Genomic DNA, 19,314 nt, shown 5'->3' with positions numbered 1-19,314 from the left:
TGACTAGGCACATTTCCTTTTTCTTTTACATCTATTTATAAAGTCACATTTATAAAGGCACAATCGTATACATCCAAGATTTATTTTTATTTGTTATATAATCATGCTAATTTGATTTCCTTATGATTAAGACAGGAGAATAACTGAATAAAAATGAAAGGAAATTAAGAAACTAACTTCTTTATTCAGGTTTTTTTTTATTAACTTTGGTGTTATGACTGTAGGCTTATTGGACACTAGTTTTATTTTAACTCTAAGTTATAATTTCCATGACAGCATATTATGAAAGCAAAAATGAAGAGTACTTGATACTAAAAACTAAAGCAAAACAAAAACAAGCTGTTTGGGGACTGAAAAAGATTTTCAAATTCTATTTTCTTTGGAAAATTAAAACATTTTATTTTAAGCATGTACAACTAGTAAATGTCCCAATTGTATGCTGTGAATGACGTATTGTGAACAGTCTGCACTGTTTTCTAACTGTCTAACTGTACTTTGCCTTTGGTCATGTCCTCCTAACCATCCACATTTTCATCATTATGAATGACTACCTTTAGTATCTGTAAGGCAGAGTTAAGGAAGGCTCTTCTCCAATGTGCTGCTTCTTTCCACCACAGTTCCCCAAAGTAGCTGCTCAATCAGAATTTTGTAATGATGGAATAAATTGCTGTTGTCTTTGATAGGCTTTTAGCTTTATAAAGTTTGAATAAGTTTTGAGAAAGTACATAACTGTGCAGTTTCTAAATATTTTCAAATTCATATTAATATATTGGTTAACATTAAAATATCAATAGCAACACTAGTATAGCATAATGCACATATGATATGATACCCAGAAACAGAAGTACTTTCCATGTTACATTTTCTTCTGCCAGCATCACCAAATTAAATTAATTATACCAGTATTAATAACGAGCTTTTTTTTAAATAAGATGCATTTATTTGTGTTGAAAAGGCAGAGATAACAGAGTGAATAAAGAGGAGACAGGGGAAAGAGAGATCTTTCATCTGCTGATTCATTCTCCAAATGCTTGAAATAGCAATAATTGGGCCTGTCCCAAGCCAGGATCCAGGAGCCTGGAGTTTTCTCTGGATCTCCTTCTAATGTACAGAGGCCAAAGGCCTTGGGCCAGCCTGTGCTGCTCTTCCATGCCATAAGCAGGTAGCTGGATTAGAATGGGGCATCCTGAACTTGAACTGGTTGTCCGTATGAAATGATGACACCAAAGATGGAGGCTGAACCTGCTATGTCATTTCACTGGCTCAGATAATGAGAAAGATTTTTAATATTAAGGCACCAGAATGGAGTTATGAAATTTTAGGAAGCAAATTTAAAAGCTTAGAGTAAGCCTAATTATTTTATGCTATTGCTTAAGTCTTATGTTTCCTTTCTAAGATGTTCCTGTTTATTCTGAATGCTAAAACTGGAATACTAAAATCTTTAAGTAATATAATAGAATTGTATTTTATTTCATTTTTATGCTGCAATATTTTTTTACTATATTTTGGGGCCGTCTTGTTAGCTGTCTTGTAATAATATAAAAATTACTATGCCCTCCTAATGAAGTGACATTTTCTGCTTACAAAGTGTCCTTTGTATCTTGGAAAATCACGTTTCAAGTCTCTTTCTTTGTGCATAGCTCTTTCTACTCTCCTTTCCAATACTTCGGGATGACATTTTTTTCTTTTTCTTTTTTTTTTTAACTTATGTATTTTCATTTGTGTGTGCACTGAGGTTTAAATTGTGTCCTCATTAAAAAAAAAAAGAGAGACACAACTGACTGTTTTTCTTTTGAAGTGTGGTCCAATCTCTGCTCTGTAATTGTATTGCCTAATCTATTACTTTTATTAAAATTACCAATAACAGAAAATTTTAAAGCGGCTGTGTTTGTTGACTTTTATGTCCCATGCTTTTGTGGTGGTGGTATCCTGCATTGGTTTCTCTTTAATCCTTTTTTTTAAGGCTCACTTATTTTTATTTGAAAGGTAGATACACCAAGAGAAGGAAAGACAGAGAAAGATTTCCCATCCACTGGTGGCCGTGGCTGGAGCTGAGCAGACAGGAAAGCAGGAGCCAGAAGCTTCTTCCAGATCTCCCACATCTGTGCAGGATCTCAAGGGTATCACCCCAAAATCCATAAAAGTAAATAATTATCACTTTGTCAAACATCCTTGAGTAAGGTTTTTTTCTTCCAAATTATCTTTCAGTGAGTTCAAACTAAATGTAACAAAGTTGGGGTCAAACCAGATTTGCTGGCAGTAATATTTTTGAGGACTGTTCAGACTAATCTTCTGCTCAGTGGCTGCTATGCTACACAGTTTCAAAATGCTGGGGGAAGGAAAAAGACAGCTGAGCAAGTGTTAGATGTGCACCACAACTGAGCTTAACTACTTGGGACAATGTTAAATAAGAAACTCTGCTGTTTATAGTAAATATTAAATTTTTGGTTCATGCACTGTAGATTAGAAAATTCAACAGAATGGATATTTCTGAAATAAATCTATGCAATTTTCACACTTGTCATAAAGTAGATTAGAATATTAAAAATTCATCTCAACAATTTGTGCTCCGACAAAAACATCTCTCATATATATATATATATATATATGAGAGAGCATATATATGGTGCTGATATTATGGCCTGATGTGAAGAAATGACTCAGTATTCCCAAAGCCATAAATGGATATGTTGTGGAATAATCCTACAAGAAATTATTACACAGTAGGAAAATGAGTGAACGGAAGTTACTTGTAGGATGGAGATAGGCATGATTATGAACATGGTAGGATGTGGAGAAGGTCTAAAATAGCTTTCAGTATTCTATTTTTGATTAGTTGGATTGCTGTATAGTAAAGCGAATCAATCTATTTATGCGTGGATGTTTTATCCATCATTTTCTGTATGTTTATTGAATTTCACCACAAAGCTGCTGAAAAAGAAGTTAAAACAACCTCAGTCTTGTAAAATTAGCTGATTTTTATAAACTAAAATAATATGAAAGTGTGTGTAGCATTATTTCATAAAGGGAACACAGACTGTGTGGCTATAGTAAGTCAGGGATATTAGGACTGAGAGTTAGTTTTATTTATACTGTTTTTAACTGGTAATTAGTTTGTGAATCTGTTATCATCCATTGATCTCTTTTCTTAGTTATCATATTTATCCAAGTTCCTGCTTGTCACACTTCACCCCTGTTTGGCCTCTGTTTGTTTCACTTGTGCAGTGACCTTTTCAGATTTTTTTTTGTCCCCATCCCCTTTCTATCAACTTTTGTTATTTTGTTTTTACTTTCAAGCATCTCCAGGAATATTTGCAATGCATCTGTTTGATTTTCTTATGTTCTAAATGTATTGTTCTCTGTTTTCAATTATAAATGACTTGAAAACCTATTCTCTTCCTTCAGTTTTTATGGAGTTTGCTCTAAATTGCTTCGGTGTGGGGGTCACACATGTGCTGTGTCCAATGACTTCTTCCAGGCATCTCTAAGAATCTCTTTATTCCCAAACAGATCTATGCTTACAGACAGTTTGGTGGATCATTATTCCCAACTTTCACTTTTCTCTTTTAACTCAGCATTATTTATCATTCTTTTATTTAAAAACTTGTTTTACTTATTTTTTCTATTCATTCTAATAGAAACTTGTTAGTGTTCGTCTTTAAATGTAACCTCAGTTTCTCCCATTGTTTTTTAGTGAATACATTTTGGATTTTATCAGTTATTTAGGACTAATCCATTTCATTCCTCTTTTCTACTGAATTTTTTGAAAGCATGTTCTTATGTTACGTTTACTATAAAATAAATATACTTTAGATTCTGTAGTATGTGTGTTCTTCCTCACTACAAGGCAAGTAATAATGGAATTTTTCATTTTCTATTGTAACACAACAAAACAGAATAAACTGAAGAAAATCTGAATCAAATTGAGTCAAGTCAGGGATAAATTTCTGAAATTAGCAAAGAAAAGCTTAAACACTCCACTCACAAACAAGTCCCGTATCTCATGGGCTCGTAGTAACACAGGTTAATTCCCTTTCATTTACGACGTGTCCGCAATGCACTGGTATAGGAGTTGCTTCATGTTTTCTTTAGTCCAGAACTAGTTTGATCTAAAAGAAGACTCTTTAATCCAGAACACTGGCATTGAAAAATATGATGATATACAAAAACTGGTCAGGTTAAAGGTATTTCTTAAAGATTTCACCCCAATCACTTTCAAAATTTGTTTAAATTTTATGGGATCTGATCTAATATGGAAAAGCAATCTCAAACAAGGTTAACTTTAAAAAGCATTACTCTGTCATGTAGTTTGGAATGAAGCAAATCATGCTTGTAGGTCAGCTCAATAGCCCATAGCTAATTAGGTCGCATATTGAGTCCATTTTTTCTTTACATACTAAGGATCTTCTATCATCTGCATGATTGAAATTGAGTCATATCATCCACTTTCTAATCAGTGGGAAAAGGAAAATAAGCTTTCAGAAATGCAGCCTTAAGATTAATCCTGGGGCCTGGTGCGATGGCCTGGTGGTTAAAGGCCTCAACTTGCATGCGCCAGGATCCCATATGGGCTCTGATTCTAATCCCAGCAGCCCTGCTTCCCATCCTGCTCCCTGCCTGTGGCCTGGGAAAGCAGTGGAGGATGGCCCAAAGCCTTGGGACCCTGCACCCGCGTGGGAGACCCGGAAGAGCTCCTGGCGAAGCACATAAACACAAGCATGATATAATCTTTTAATAGCCAATTTATGATAAATATGTAATTTTAAAACAAACACATCTGTGTTTAGGATCATTTCGTTGCAAGTGATAGACATTCATTCTTTTTAATGAGTAGAATTCCACAGAGTAGATGTATCACAGTTTCTTCATTCACTCTTGTTTTAATGGGCATCTGGCCTTTTCCATGTCTTTGTTATTACAGATTGTGTTGCTGTGAATATAGGATTACAGATCTCTTTCTCATATGTAGATCTCATTTCCTTTGGATATATTCCCAGCAGTGGGATAGCTGGGTCATATGACAGGTTGATTTCACTTCAGTTAGCTCTCTCTATACTGATTTCCATAGCAGTTGTACTAGCCTGCACTTCTACCAACAGTAAAGGAGGATACCTTTCTCCCCACATCCACACCAGCAGGGGTTGTTAGTAGAGTTCTGATTGTAGGCCAATCTCACTGTAGTTAGGTGGAACATCAATGTGGTTTTCATTTGTATCTCCCTGATGGCTAGAAAGCCTTAGCATTTTTTAGTCATTTGAATGTGATCTTCTGAAAAATTTCTCTTCATTTCCTACACTCATTTCTTCATAGGTTTATTTTGTTGTCACTGAGTTTCTGGAGCATTTTGTAAATCCTGAATATTAGCATCCTATCAGTTGTGTAGCTTGTCAAGACTTTCTCCCATTCTGTTGGTTGCTTCATCACTGTGTTTCCTTGTTCACTTCCATTTGTTTTACTGTACAGAGTCTTTTTAGCTTGATGTAATCCCATTATTTCTTTTGGCTTTAAATTCCTGTATTTTGGTGTCTTTTTCAGGAAGTCTTTTCCAATTTCTTTTTCTTGGAGAGTGTTTCCTATGTTTTCTTCTAATAGTTTACTGGTTTCTGGGTGTAGATTTAGCTTCTTGGCCCATTTAGTGCTGATATTTTGTAATGTCACTGGTGGGGTTTTATTTATTACCTTTGCAGGCTGCTATCTAATTGTCCAAACAGTATTTCTTGAAGAGACCAGGCTGTTTCCCTGGATTATTTTACATTTTCTTCTCAAATATTAGTTGGTTATACATGTCTGGTCCTCATTCTGGTGTTTCTATTCTGCTCCATTGATCTTCTCTGTCTCTGTACAAATACCTTACTGATTTTATGACCACTGTCCTGTGGCATGTCCTGAGGTCTGGCATTGTGACTCCACCAGCTTGATTTTTATTCTCCAGTATTGCTTTGGTCATCTGTGGGCTCTTATATTTTTAGATGAACATTATGCTCAGTGAAATAAGTCAATTACAAGAAGACAAATATGATATGTTCCCTCTGATGTTAGGCAACCTTCATGCAAAACATAAAATCAATAGACCTTTCTATGCTGTTTTTGCTGCAACTAATGGTTTTTGATATTTTTATTTTCATTTTTTCAGAAGTAGTTTCTTTCCTATTATTAAATTCTTCAGACTCATTGGTCATACAGTAGCATTGTTTTCTCCAAGAAGGTTTTTTGCTTGATTTTTCACTTATTTATCGAAGTATTGCCTATTCAGTAGCATGTTATTTAAATTCATGGTGTTGCAAAATTTTTAACTTTATTCCTGTTGTTGATTTTGTTGTATGGATGTTCATTTTAAGGAATGTGTCATAACTATGTATTACAGACTATCATATCCAGATTTGAAGATAGAATGCAGTATGCATCCCTATTTCCAAACCAAAAATGGATTCCCAATGAAACTCTTAAATATATCTTGACAATAGGATGATGGACTGTATGACATTATCTGTAGCTATGATTTCAGGATACGCTTAGATGGCAGAATGATGTACTTGCGACTGCTTACGAAAGAATGTACAATTGAAAATATGGGGGAAATCAGTGGTTGGGATGGAATTTAGAGAGGGGGTAAGGGAAACCCCAGAGCCTATGGAATTGTATCATAAAATAAAAAATAAAATTAAAGAAATACAGACATCTTGTGGAATTCAGAAAAATTCTGGTTAGAGTAAATTAGGAAGGAATACGGGGTAAGGAATGCTTGATTAGAACATACTGTTTTATAAGTACGTAAGAGCAAGTTTTTTTTTTTTTGGCATTTTGGCTGTTTTGTAGTTCTTTGTATATTCTGGAGATTAGCGCTCTATCACCTACGTAGTGCGCGAAGATCTTCTCCCATTCTGTGGGCTGCTTTTTTACTTTGTTGATTGTTTCCTTTGCTGTACAGAAGCTTCTTAGTTTGATGAGATCCCATTTGTTTATTCTGGTCTTGATTTCTATTGCTTTTGGTGTCCTTTTTAGGAAGTAGGGACCTACCCCTAGATCTTGCAGAGTATTTCCAACATTTTCTTCCAAAAGTTTGAAGGTTTCTGGATGTAGGTTTAGATCTTTTATCCATTTAGATTTGATCTTAGTGTATGGTGAGAGATGTGGGTCTATCTTTTTGTTTCTGCAGGCAATCAACCAGTTGTCCCAACAGCATTTATTGAACAGACCTTCCCATTTGCCTGGATTATCATTTGTCCTTTTGTCAAAGATTATTTGGCTGTATCTGTGTGGGTTCCCGTCTGGTGTTTCTATTCTGCTCCATTGATCTTCCTCTCTATCTTTGTGCCAGTACCACGCTGTTTTGATAACCACTGCGCTATAGTATGTCCAGAGGTCTGGGACTGTGATTCCCCCTGTTAAGTTCCTATTCTTCAGGATGGTTCTAGCTATTCGTGGTTTTTTGTGCTTCCAGATGAACCTTTGGATCATTGTTTCCAGTTCCATGAAGAATGTTTTGGGTAATTTGATTGGGATTGCGTTGAATGTATATATTGCTTTTGGCAATATAGACATTTTAATGATATTGATTTTACCTATCCAGGAGCATGGGATGTTACTCCATCTTTTGAGGTCTTCAATTTCTTTTTTAAGTAGTTTGTAGTTTTCCTCAAATAGGTCTCCTACATTTTTGGTTAGGTTAATTCCCAGATACTTCATACTTTTCTCTGTTATTTTGAATGGTATCTTGCTGGTTAGATCTTTTTCCAACTTAGGGCTTTGCAAACACTATGGCTGTTGATTTTTGTTCATTAATTTTGTATCCTGCCACTCCACTGAACTCTCGTATAAGTTCTAGGAGTCTCTGTGTTGAGCCTCTTGGCTCTTTTATATAAAGAATCATGTCATCTGCATATAGTGAAAGCTTGACTTCTTCATTTCCTATTTGGATACCTCTGATTTCTTTTTCTTGTCTTATGGCCTCAGCAAGTACCTCTAGAACTATGTTGAATAGTAGTGGAGAAAGCGGACATCCCTGTCTTGTTCCAGATCTCAGTGGGAAGGGTTCCAGTTTTTCTGCATTCAGTATGATGCTGGCGATGGGTTTTTCATATATTGCTTTGATTATGTTGTGGATTTTTCCATCTATGCCTACCTTGGTTAGCGTTTTTAGCTTTTGTCGAAAGCTTTTTCTGCGTCTATTGATACTATCATGTCAAGAAATGGGCATGGGAAAGGGGCAGACATTTCACAAAGGAACAATCCCAAATGGCAAATAAACATATAAAAAAATGCTCAAGCTCCCTGGCAATAAGGGAAATCCAAATTAAAACATCAATGAGGTACCACCTAACGCCAGTAAGATTGGCTCACATGAATAAAAGCACCAACAATACTTGTTGGCGAGGCTGCAGGAAAAAGGGAACCCTATTCCACTGCTGGTGGGGCTGCAGGCTGGTACAGCCTCTATGGAAATCAGTATGGAGAATATTCAAACAACTCAAAATCGACATACCGTATGATCCAGCAATAGCACTCCTAGGAATATATCCAGAACACTTGTTTTATGAGAAACCAACATGCACTCCTATGTTCATAGCCACACAATCAGTAATTGCAAAAACATGGAAACAACCAAAATGCCCATCAACAGAGGATTGGATAAGAAAGCTATGGTTCATCTACTCCATGGAATACTACTCAGCTATTAAAAAAAATAAAATGCAGTTCTTTGTGGCCAAATGGGCCAAACTGGAAACCATAATGCTAAGGGAAATGAGCCAATCCCAAAAGGTTAGATACCACATGTTTGCCTTAATTTAGGATGATATGATGTTATGCATAACATGTTATATTATGGATGTTATGTCATATATCGTATATAAACTAAAATTGAAATGTGAATGGGGGGGTCACAGAATGTGGCTAAGTAATCACATTTATTTTTTAACATGTTGGCTGCTCAATACTATGTCAATTCTATAATGATGTCAATTGTTGCTGATGGCATGTTAGTGCTTTTATTTGCTCGGGATGATACTCTGCTGGCTCTGCCATCAGACCAGAGAGGGTCTCCCCAATAAGTAGTTGGACTTGACTGGACTATAAGATGATGGACTCTATGCTCGGCATATGCTTGCAAAGAGGGAATCTCAAATGAGCTTGAACTATTATTAAGCGACAAGGTGGAGGAACCCACCATGTGGGGAGAGTGTGGGGAGAGGTGGGGAGAATCCCAGTTCCTATGAAATTACAACACAATGTAATTAATGAATAAACTTAATAAAAAAGAAATTATTTTGTAAAAGAGAAAAAAAGAGTTTTTTTATTATCATTATTATTATTATTAATTGGAATGGCAGATATACAGAGAGAAGGAGAGACAGAGAGAAAGTTTTCTTATCCCCCTGGTTACTCCCAAAGTGCCCACAATGACCTCAGCTGAGCCAATATGAAGCCAGAAGCCAGGAGACTCCTCAGAGGCTTTGCTTTAGATGCAAGACCCCAAGGCTCTGGTCTGTCCTCTGCTGCCTTCCCAGGCCATAGCCAGGGAGCTGGATGGGAAACAGCAGTCAGGATATGAACTGGCACCCATGTGACATCCTGTAGATGTAAGGTGAGGATTAAGCTGCTAGGCTATCACACCGGGCCTGAGTAAGGTGTTATATGGTATTAATAAGCAGGTTGGATAAAGATTATGATATTTTCCCATATGTTTTTATAATTTAGGAAGCTATAAGAAAGCATTTTGAATGTTTATAAACAATGTTAAATATTTGAGCAAATGAATATCGTTTTATACATTGAATGTTATTAGATGAATACATATGTAAAAATTACCACATAGTACATAAGAAAATGTATGTAATTTAATTTTTTAAAGATTTATTTGTTTTTATTGGAAAGCCAGAAATACAGAGAGGAGGAGAAGCAGAGAGGATGATCTTCTGTATGATGATTCACTTAGCAAGTGGCCACAATGGCTGGAGCTGAGCAGATCTCAAGCCAGAAGCCAGGAGCTCTTCCGGGTCTCCTATGCTGGTGAAGGGTTCCAAGACTTTGGGTCATCCTCAACTGCTTCCCCACACCACAAACAGGCAGCTGGATGAGAAACGGGGTGACCGTGATTAGAGCCTTGCTCATATAGGATCCTGGAGCATGCAAGGTAAGGACTTTAGCCATGAGGTTATTGTGCCGGGCCCTATATATATTCTTTTCAGATTTCCTACTTTATAGTGCAACTGGAAATTCAACAATACACATATGTTGTCTGTTGTTTTGTTCTTGCTCCTTCTAGGTGGAGCTCCCTTACTTCCCCTTCATTCGCAAAAGTCTGATCTGTATCTCAAGGTTTTGTCTTATAAAGTCTTTCTCAGTTCACGAGGGCATGGATTCTCTCATGTTTGATATGTTTTCAAAATATCTTGGAAATCAATTGGTTCTTCTCAATTTTCTCATGTGTGTACCTTTTTCTTGCACTAAATTATAACATTTTTGTGGCCATTATTATAAATATAAAATTATTATAGAATCTACATATTCAGATACCAAGTAAGAGAAAAGGATGGAGAAAGTAATTAAGTTAGGTTTGTACACATGACTATGTTGGAAATATTCTAGATGTTGTGTCAGTATCAGCCAGAATCTCAGAAGACATGGATATGTGCAGGTGGCAGATGAACCCACATAACAGCCATTCCAGTTCTGCACAAACTCTTCATTTGTGTAGTATCTGTCATTGCATTTTGTCATTGACCCAAAAACAGGAAACATTTTATATGATCCATAAACATTCTCTTTCCAAATAAAGTAGTTCAGTTTTATTAATTGAAAGGATGCTTTTTAAAACCACATATTTCTTTGCATACATTTCTTCAAATCTTATGCTTTCTTTTGATATGAGGACAATAAAATTTGTAATAAAAATGAATAGATCTCAATAAGCCTGAATACAGGAACCATTATGCCATTGTCTTTTACTTTATCTTTCAAAATTCTATGATACTTCAATGACTTAAAATTCTGCTTCATTCTTCAGTTTTGAAATTTCATTATTTTCTTTGTTATATTTTCCATCTTTTTATATATGACCTGTAACTTAAAATAATTACATTTTCCAAAATTACTATTCATTTTTCCTAAGAATTTAAATGTGGTTTCCACAGTTTTTTTGCTTTTCTTTAAAATATATCACTATTAATAGTTAAGAGTGTGTGGGCTTTTTCAGATAGAGACACGGAGATATTTGTCAGATTTTGTCATTGCATAAATCGCTACACAGCTGAGAATTGTAGTTTCATTTCTAAATTGTCTTATAAATTCACAATAAAATTCATAACTATTTTGTGGCTACACAATTGTTTAACAACCAATAAAACAAAATCACTTATTTTACACAACATTGTCCTTTATATTACTGACAATTGCTCCACAAATTCAATACTTTAATCCATTTATTACTGTTTTAGTCTATCGACAATTTCCAAAGATTTAACATTCTATATGTAATAAAATTTTAAGCTAGATCATAAATCAACTTTAATGTATTTAGACTTTATCATAAACGTCCCTAGGAAGGGACATTCATATTCCAACACCCAATATTCTAATTGCATTTTTGTAGTTAATACAAATGGCAGAAAATATTGTCTAATGCCTTTTGTCTCTTCCATACTCGTTTACCCAGGAAATAGATCTCAACGTGATGACATTACAGCAGCTTTTCTATAGATGACAAGAAATAAAAGATCCCTGCAAAATAATAGACTTTTGTGATTTTTTAATCTAATTCCCATCAATGCATGAATTATTCTGAAAGGGAAATAATTTAATAAAGCTTTACGTCTAGCTGTGAAGGAACAATGAAAGTTGTCAAGAAATGCTGGGATGGTTCTAATTGTGGCTATTTTTGAGTACTTTCATTATGTAAGCCAATATAAACAAACTGTTGGCTCTGTGGAAATTCAAGTGTGTGGAGATTCCTATCAGATGCTGCTTCCCTGCAGAAAGCAGCTCATTTCAGCAGATTTTCACAAATAGCTTCTCTGCTGACGGCTATGCAAGGCTTGAGAAAGAACAGAACTGATTCAATAAAAAATAATAGAAGACATATTATTGTATGCTAGTCCTCATCTTCTTTGCTCAAACATATTAACTGACTAGAATTAAAATACATACATTAAACACTGAACATCAACACATTATTCATAGAAAGGAAATGATCAATACCTACTTCTTCCCCCTGAGTCCTTTTTACCTGTTATTTTTGAGTTAGGACTCATATGAGATCTCACTAATTAACAAAATAAGATAGGTACACAGTATGCTTGACGATTTAGCCCATGCTAATTATAAATATGTATCATATTTAAAATAAATGATGTACATTGAGAAACAAATTATTCTCTACCAAGAGGTGAATTTCAAAGTTGATTGTAGGTCCCAGAGCAAATGCCTAGTGGCTAAAATCATTGCCTTGCATGAGCAAGGTTCCCATATCATCGATAGTTTGTGTCTCAGCAGCCCCACTTCCCATCCAGCTCCCTGATTGTGTCCTGGGAAAACAGTAGAGGATGGCCCAAAGTCTTGGGACCTTGCATGGGAGACTCGGAAGAGGCTCCTGGCTCCTGGCTTCAGATCAGGTCAACTCCAGCATTGCAGCCACTTGGAGAATGAATCATAGAATGGAACATCTTTGTCGTTCCTCCTCTCTGGAAGTCTGCCTTTCCAATAAAAATAAATAAATCTTAATTTTTTTATTGTAAATGTACTAACAATCAACAACTGAATGTAGTCATTTTAACATTTAAACAACACAACTTTGTCATAGTAATTTTGTTTATACTTTCTTTAGTGTATAATTTAAATGATTCTGGTATACTTTAAAGGAAAGTAATAGAGCAAAAATATGAATTATAATCGTGAATAGAGATTTAAGAAGGCTGAATAGTGAGACACTGCACTGATCTTAGCCAACAGAAAGATAAGGGAAAACCAAAGATGTTCTCAGGAAACTGACAGAGACATTTTCAGTGAAGTGACAGAACAAAAAAGAGAGCCCCCAGGGGCAGCAAGCAGAGATTTGCTACTTCCAGAAAGCATTGCCACCCACATCGTATCTATTCTAACATGGGTTGTAGATTGGAAACTGGCTTCCTCTGCGGATCAAGACAGGGAACAATGCACCACCACTGACAGCCCAAACTTTGGGAAGATTCCACAATTCACAATGACTCCAAGACCATCCTGAGGAGTTCTCTATAGCCTATTTCTTTGACGTCCTCCCTTTCAGCAGCTCTAACAATGCCAGCCTCACTCCATTGTGATTAGTCCTTACTAAAAGAACAATCTTGCTGCTGTCAGAAGCCAGGAGATCTACAGAGAAAAAAAGAAAAAAAAAATAGATTGAAAAGCAGATACCCTAGAAGTGGTGGACCTCACACCTGGGGCAGCATTCACCTGATCCATGTAACCCAGGTGTCTCCCTACAGCTTCTAGGGACTAGTGCAAGAAGTAATTCATAAAGATTTGGATCTAACCTGAGGAAATGCTCTGTGCACCTTCAACTGGAATCACTGGGCATATGCCCAGTTTCACTTTTGCATGCAATATTCTCTCTGAGCCATGAATATCTGGGAATACTGGTGTTGGTATTGCAATGTCAGGACAAATTTTTACATTCCTCTAATCATAACTGCTTACTCAGGAGGTTACCATCATTCCCAATATCTGGATCTCACATTTCGAAATCTATCTAAACAAATTCCACTGAATCCTGGTAAACCTGGAATGTGACAATCCATGATTTTCTCAAATCCATTGAAATCAACTGGTGGAAACCTAGAGAAGAACCAGACAGAATATGAAAACTTTAGATGCATACACAAATACAAAATTACATGTAAATCTTATTGTCACCCCATAAAATTACAGATAGGGTAGAATTTACAATGCTGTCATAGAACCACAACTTTTGTAGCTATTAATGTTAGCAGCAGTTGAACTCGCTCAGCAATACATACAATTTTAGCTCAACAGCACAGCTGTATCCCATCTCAATAATACATTTTGTCTATAAATATGTTTCATAAGGAAGAAGAAACCATTATAAGAGATACACAGATTTTTATTTGAAATATAGGAAACATGAAGATGCAAAGCAGAGCACTACCTTCAAAACAACACAGCAATTCTCTTGAAATTGATTGTGACCTAAAGGAAATCCATAAAATGGAAGAAAAAATTCAAAAGGATGCTTTTCAAAGTACAAGACATTTCAAGAAAATATAGATGGCTTAAAGATTATGAAGACAATAGATGAAAAGAATGGTACGTTCACTGAGAAGGTAGAGATTACTAAAAAGAACCTAACCGAAATTTTGGAGAGGAAAACTTAAGACAATGGAATTTAATGTACAGCTAAAATGTTTAATGTTGGAGCAGACCAAATGGAGAAAAGGAATTTTGATCTGGAGAACCAACCTTTTGAAATAATGCAATCAGGTTAAAAGTAAAGGGAAAAAGACTATAAAAATTGGAAAATAGAAAAGAAAGAAAATGACATGAGATATGACCATTAAGTGATGAAAATATTCATTTTATAGGAATACTATTAGAAGAGCGGGAGGCTACGAAAAATCTACTAAATCAAATAATTGTTTAAAAGTTCCAGTTTCTGAATAAGACATTGGTATCCAAATATAGGAAGGTCAGATAATCTCATACAGAATCAAGAAGGAAGATCTCCAATACCAATCTGAAAAATCTCAATGACACGGGTAAATTCCTTTATACGTACAACAAATCAAGATTAAGCCAAAAATATGTAGAAAATTTAAACATATTAAACAAGGAAGAATAAAAGTAAGGAAGCAATTAAAAATCTCCCATCAAGGAAAAATCAGGAAACGGTGTCTTTCTTCCTGAATTTTACTTTTAGTCGGTGTCCGGCCACTCGGAAGAGGAGCGCAGGGAGCTGAATTCAGTGTGGGCCTGCACCTGCACAGGACCTTCTCCAGCCAGATCAAAAGGCAGATCCCTGGAAGGAACTCAGCGTGGCCAATAATGTGCTGGATTGTCTGTGCGTGCGCCACATCGGTTGAAGCTTTAAAGAAGCTTGGGCAACAAAAAGCCCCAGACCAAACTGCTCTTGCTGCTCCTGACCTTGGCATCATCCTGAACCTTGAGTAGCGGGTGCAAGAAAGGAACCTAAACCCCAAGGAGCCTGTCTGAAGCAGGGAGAAACGAAGGTGTCCAGCGTGGTCAGAGACGCAGTGACGGTGCCTTGGGCCATTTACCCAAGGCCCACCCCAGCTCCCCGGGAACCTATCCAAGTCGTCATGATGGATCTGCATGGTTTGTGGGGCGAGGTGCCATGACCAGGCCTTCAGATCCCGAACTGTACCCCAGAACAAGGTGCCTTAAGGCATCACAGATGGGGGGCATATCATGAAGCCATCAACATCCATGCCTACCATAGAGAAAGAGAATGGGTTGTTGCCAAACGCTTTTCATAAGACAGACATTACTGTAATACCAAAAGTGAGGTCACAAGAAACAAAACTATAGACTTATTTGCATGATGAATACAGATGCAAAATTTCTCAAAAAGTACTAGCTATTTATATGAGCACTACTTCCAACAGATTATATATCACAATCAAATGAAATTTTATCCAACAATTCGAGAGTATGTCAATATTCACAAATCAATAAACATCATTCATCACATCAAGGAAATGAAAATCAAGAAACATATCATCATAGCAATGTTTCAAAGAAAAATATTGTGCATGGAAAAACCCAAATACTTCATCAAAAAGCTGCAAGAACTGATGATAAATCAATTCATTAAAGTTTCAGGTTGTAAATAAACACACGAAACAGTTGCTTTTTTATATGCCTATGATGAATTTAGTGAAAGGCAAACAAGAAAGAACTCTCATTGAAAACATAAAAAATCCAAATAGATCTTGACAATGAAAATTTAAAAATTATATATAAGAGGATTAATGAAGAACACAGAAAAAGGGAAAGATGGCCCTTTCTCGTGGATTGGAAAAATAGTGTCATTAAATTATCTGTGTTCTCTATGGCAAGCTACAGACTCAATGGCAATCTTTGCAGAATTAGAAAAATAATCCTGTGCAGTAAGTAAATACAATTCCTACTTCACAACTTAATAATCTTAAGAAACAAAGTTATTCTTATTGCACTCAAATGATGCTACTCAGAGAGGTAGGAAATAAAAATGCATATTTTAACTTTGAAAATTAGAGAAACACAATTCAGAATTAGTCATCATTTTTAAGAAATTGAAATAAAGTCAATTTATAAATGCAAAAGTGTTTCTTTTTTAATATTGCTAATGATTCTGAGAAAAATATTTGATTGATTGAAGGTATTATATGCTATATCTTAAATTTTATTAATGGCAATCCTTATCCCAATGATTTTTCTTCCTTATGAGTACTTATTAAAAGTTTTTTTTCATGTTTTAGAAGTGAAAAAGCAAAAAAGGGAGATCACATTTCATTTGAATAAGTACAGCTGTTTCAATGGTCATCATTCTTCTCATTTCTAAGTAGCAAACTGCTTAGTAAATATAATGAGTACCATTAATTCCCTACCTTCATTTCTTGAGATTTTATTTGTTCTTTATTCAACATAGACTGAAAATAAGCCACTGCATAAAACCAGGCTTTTGGTTCATCTTGTCATGCAAATCCACCTGTTACTCTGCCTGTAGCTAGTAAAGTAAGATAAATTGCTATAAAAACTCAAAATTTATAGATACTAACCAGCTTGATTGCCTTGAATTTCTTAATTGAATTTTCCTAAGCCATTTATTATCCATGAAATAATAATATGTCTGCCATCATTTTACATTGATCGGCTTTTTGTTCTAAACAGGAACTGACAAACAGTTTTGTGGCTTAAATATTTGGAATTGTGTTTGTATATATATGTGCTTATATGGGTGAAATTACAAACTGCTTGAAATTGTGATGTCATGTTATAGTATATATTCCTTTAAACTATCCAGTCACATTTCTTAGAATGTCTATTCCATATCTGTCCAATTTGATCAGTTCTCAGTCTGTATATCATGGTCTCCATTATGGGTATCACAGAGTCAAGTGCTGGGACTGTCTTGTACTCCTTTCTAAGTCAAGATAGTAGAAAGTTGGAAGTGAAGTATAGTAACAGGAATATAAATTAGCCCCTGATATGAGATACTAATGTTGCTAGTGGTATCTTATCCTACTTCACTGAAATGCTGGCCTCCTGTTTCACACACTATTAAAATAACCATGGATTGACGCTAAGAAAACTAACTGCTATTTATCTTAATCTTGATGCTTCGTAACAATAAATATGAAAAATGAAACATAAGATCTATCGTCCCACTTACCATCTACATATCTATATATTGGATGTGTCTTTTGTAATTAATGGAGGACTATGTATATATGTATATGTTTGTTTTACATTTATTTATTTAAAATACTAATAAAATTAATCATTCATAACAGTATTGGGCTATGTGCTGAACATACATACATATTCGTTTTTGCAGACGTTTGTCAAAATTTACATTACATATATGTTCATATATGTAAATAGCTTCTGAATGCAAAAATATTTTAAATTCATGTTGCTATGTATTGAAAGGAATCCAGAAAGCCTGTGGATTATCTTTTTATATATAAGGAAATCTAGCTAAGAATAAGATAGGGAAAGCAGGAAAAATAACAATTATTTTAAAGAAAGGTTTTGATATTGCTAAGCTTGAGATTTCTGATTCGTTTTGGTGAAGTTTTATGCTTTAATGATAGCAGCTGTGAGGTCAGTTTTACATGTCTTCCTAACTAAAATGTATTCTTTAATGATGTCATGCAAGACTAATCTAAGTGTTCTGAAGGGATTTTGTAGATGTGTTTACAGCCTAGTATCAACTGGCTTTCAGGCTTTTTAAAATTATTCTCTTATTTTTTATTTTTTAATTTTTAAAAATTTTTTATTACTATTGTCATTTGATGATACAGTTGCATAGACCCTGGGATTTTATCTCTTCCCCACTCTCACACACACTGGTTTCTTCCATATCATTACAACAACATAGTTCCTCATAAACAGTCATAGGCGCATGTTTGATGTCATGGACAATGGCAAAGTGTCCACCATCGAATTGTCAAGATACATCCAACATTTTCACTGGGAGTCCCTCCTCGATCTAGAAGTAGAGATGCACACTGCACCATATTCTCACATCTGGACATGTCAGTCTCCACTGCACAGTCTTTGTAAATCTCCCCAAGTGAAAAGCCACAACAAAGTCAACAACAGGAAGAAAAACAGAAATTTACAATGCCATGAAGTTAAATAGCATGCTACTGAATGGTTAGTGTGTTATTCAAGAAATAAGAAAATCAAGAACCTTCTTGAAGAAAATTATGCTACCGTATGATCTATGAATCATTAATGAATTTAATGAGAAAAAAAGTGTTTTGAAGAAATGAAAGTAAAAATAGGAACATTAAAAACCATGAGATGTACTTTCTGCTGATCGTTGATGATGATATGTATCTCCCGTAAGCAACACATAGATGGGTTTTGTTTTTTAATCCAATGTAAGTGGGAATTTGGTCCTGTCAGGTAGCAATGGGTTGTTAATTGGTTTCTTTGCTGTGGAAGAATTTTATTTCATTTTCAAAGACAAAGGGAAGCTTTTCTGGGTACATTATCCTGGGCCTACAAATTTTTGTGTTGTTAGAATCTGGACCATGTCACTCCATTCTGCTCTGACCTCTACAGTTACCTACCTGTGAGAGATCAGTTGTGAATTTAATTGCCAGTTCTCTACATGTCATTTTTTTTTCACAAGCACATTTAAGGATGATTTGTTTATGTTCGATTGAAGAGAGCTTAATTATCATGTATGGTGGTGAACACTAATTTTGGCTAAATCTATTGGGAATTCTATGCCCCTCCTGGATGTTGTTTCCCAATTATTTCTCCAGATTAGATAAATCTTATTCTATAATTTCACTAAATACATTCTTAAACCAGGTTTTGCTTCCTGTGCCTTCTGAAACTCCCATAGTTTTTATATTTGGCAGTCTAATAGTGTCTCTTAATTCTTCAATAATGTTTTTTAGTTTGACCCAATTCTGCTTCCAGCTTTTCATTTTTACCCATTGTGACAAGAAATCCCTTCTAATTCTGAGATTCTTTCTTCTGCCTCCTTTGTTCTATTATTGAGACTTCCCGCTGAATTTTTAATTTGCTCTATTGTTTCCTTTATTTCCAATAATTCTGCTTTACTTTGTTTCAGTGTTGCTATTT

This window comes from Ochotona princeps, chromosome 1, assembly GCF_030435755.1.
Source record: "Ochotona princeps isolate mOchPri1 chromosome 1, mOchPri1.hap1, whole genome shotgun sequence".
Lineage (NCBI taxonomy): Eukaryota > Metazoa > Chordata > Mammalia > Lagomorpha > Ochotonidae > Ochotona > Ochotona princeps.
This window is presented reverse-complemented; position numbering follows the sequence as displayed.